The following is a 3523-nucleotide window of genomic DNA, read 5'->3' on the forward strand; positions in this document are numbered from 1 at the left end:
TGTTCTAAAATATTCATAATCAAATGATTTAAAAAATGTATTTATATGTGTATATATACTCTTCAAAAAAAGAAACGCAAAAGGGTACACATGGGTTATAACTCCGATTTTATGTTTCCTACCGGTTCATGCTTTGTGAATATAAGGTCATTGCATGTCCCAAACACATTCCCACGGTTACATTCGATAAAACGCAGCTACTGTACAATAAAGTTCCAAAATGTGAATATTTGCAAAAACGCAGCCACGTGCAAACCATGTCACCACTGCACGTGCGTTGTCTGCACGTGCAACATGAACACCGACAGTATAAAAGTGCAGGGTGTTCGCTTGCCTGGCCTCTGTATCTGGCCGACAGTTGACAATACAGGACATGCCACGTCTCAGTGAACCGCAGAGAAACAATGCCATCGGCCGACTAGACGCAGGCGAATCCAGAACGGCCGTTACCAGGGCATTCCATGTGTCCCCAAGCACCATCTCCAGACTGTGGGACCGTTACCAGCAACATGGATCAACACGTGACCTCCCTAGATCCGGTCGACCACGGGTCACTACCCCCGGGCAGGACCGCTACATCCGGGTACGCCACCTTCGGGAACGATTGACTACTGCCACCTCCACAGCCGCAGCAATACCAGGTTTGCGCAGGATATCCGACCAGACCGTACGGAACCGCCTACGTGAGGTAGGAATTCGTGCCAGACGTCCAGTTCGAGGTGTCATCTTAACACCACAACACCGTCGACTCCGACTGCAGTGGTGCCAGATTCATCGACAATGGCCTCAACTGCGATGGAGACAGGTGTGGTTCAGTGACGAGTCCCGATTTCTGCTCCGACGTCATGATGGAAGATGTCGCGTGTATAGGCGTCGTGGTGAACGTTATGCGGCAAACTGCGTGCAGGAAGTGGACAGATTCGGCGGGGGTAGTGTCATGGTGTGGGCAGCCATCTCACACACTGGCAGAACTGACCTGGTCCACGTGCAGGGCAACCTGAATGCACAGGGCTACATTGACCAGATCCTCCGGCCACACATCGTTCCAGTTATGGCCAACGCCAACGCAGTGTTCCAACATGACAACGCCAGGCCTCACACAGCACGTCTCACAACGGCTTTCCTACAGAACAACAACATTAATGTCCTTCCTTGGCCATCGATATCACCGGATTTGAACCCAATTGAGCATCTATGGGACGAGTTGGACCGACGCCTCCGACAGCGACAACCACAGCCCCAGACCCTGCCCGAGCTGGCAGCAGCCTTGCAGGCCGAGTGGGCCACCATCCCCCGGGACGTCATCCGTACTCTGGTTGCTTCAATGGGCAGGCGGTGCCAGGCAGTTGTCAACACACGCGGAGGCCACACCCGGTATTGACTCCAGATGACCTTGACCTTGGTGGTGTGTCCTATCACTTACTCACAATGGACTAGAGTGAATTGTGAACAATCCTGCAACATTTGGTAATTATCGGACTCACCATTCAATAATGAAATCAATTCTCCAAATGTTACGACAATGTGGTTTTGCGTTTCTTCTTTTGAAGAGTATATATAGTACTTTTATTCTGGGACTAATGTAGCCGAATCACTGTTAACCAGCCAAAAGAAGAGAAAAGAATGTTAGACTTCTTCCCCACATCCGAAATTAAAATTTCCACTTCTATGGACATTAGTTTCCTTTGTCGGGAGTCCGGACGCTTGCATAGTATCCACTCTGGAAAGTCGGCTGTGCCGAGATGACGTTTAGAGGGAATTTCCTTGATGACGTCACCGAGAAATATCCCATGTTTTCTATTTCCACTTAAAGGCACTCAATTACGGATTTAGTGGGCATTATTTCTCTAAATATGGATTATAAATGGAAATTACATTCGTTTGGAATACCAGACCTAGTTACTGTATGATCCAAAACTTTTTAATTGAACTACGATCGAGGGAATTCCATGACACCTTAACTTTTAAAAGTTAGAACTCTTCATGTTTATAAGTAAACAATTACGGCAAAACAGACTCGTAGTGATGAGGCTATATATACAACAACCGTATAATGCATTTTTGAATTGTATATAAACGACCGCCGTGTATAGAGACTTGGCAAGTGAGGGCCGGCTATATACATGGCAAATAATAAAACATATATTATTAATTTCATAACGAAAATAATTGCGAATATGCTGAAATAAAATAATGAACATGATCTCACCATTTATTATTATTATTATTATTAAATTATTTTGACTGGTTTGCAAAGTGGTCTTTCGGTTTAATGTATAGCGTAAGAAAAACAGTGTACTGTCGCATGTTTTGTCGTCCAAAGGTTGGCTTAATTATTACCAACCTGGCATGATTCTACCCTCTGCCGAATTTACCAACAGTCCAAACGATCGAGGGTCTGCAAGCCGCTGTGTTAGTAGATTTCCGAAAGGAACTTGGGTACAAGTTTTATCTGGGGCTGTTTTTATTGTGGGTGTATTCCCTCCAGTCCCCATTTGCCTTTTCTCTACTAGCTGTACCAATAACATTATAGGTCTGCATACAGAATACTAAACGAGCTTGCCAGTCATACCATTTTTGTTTATGAAACGAGTGAACAGTTTTGATACCAACACTGTTCACGAGCAATGAGATGCAAAGTGACGTTTTTCGAATACCGACGTCATACAAATAATAATAATAAAATACCCAGCAAGTCGTCTGCGCGTGCCAATATTACACTAGTAATTGTAATGACATGAGTAATATCTTACACTGGTGTGTAACAAATAACCTTAAGAACTTTTTTACTAGCTGTACCAATATCATTATGTTTACCGCCGATTTGACCAACGATCCGAAAAGATCGTTTCGTCTGCGAACTGCTTTGTTAAATAAATGCGAGTTAGGGTGATTTCCAAAAGGAACTTGGATATAGGTTTTTATCTGGTGCTGTTGTTACGGGCACGGTATATTTATTTCTAGCCTCCAATTACATCTCCTCTACTAGCTGTATCAGTTATAACATTGTATACTTGTTTACCGCCGATTTGACCAATGATCCCAACGATCGCCGGTTGTTTACGTGTTGCTTTCTTATATACGAGTTGGCGTGATTTCCAAAAGGAACTTGGGTAGAGGTTGTATCTGGGGCTGTTGTTGTTTTTGTTGTAACGGGCATATTCTCTCTAGCCACCATTTACCTTTTCTCCACTAGCTGTACCAATATCATTATGTTGACCGTCGATTTAACCAACGATCGGAACGATCGTTTCGTCTGCGAGCTGCTCTGATAAATAAATGTGAGTTAGCGTGATTTTCAAAAGGAACTTGGATATAGGTTTTATCGGGTGCTGTTGTTACGGGCCCGGTATAGTCTCTCTTTCTCCCAATTGCATTCCCTCTACTAGCTTTATCAATAACATTGAAAACTTGTTTACCGCCGATTTGACCAACGATCCCAACGATCGCCGCTCGTTTGTATGCTGCTTTGTTAATATGCGAGTTGGCGTGACTTCCAAAAGGAACTTGGATATAGGTTTTA

This window comes from Gigantopelta aegis, chromosome 15 (assembly GCF_016097555.1).
Source record: "Gigantopelta aegis isolate Gae_Host chromosome 15, Gae_host_genome, whole genome shotgun sequence".
NCBI lineage: Eukaryota > Metazoa > Mollusca > Gastropoda > Neomphalida > Peltospiridae > Gigantopelta > Gigantopelta aegis.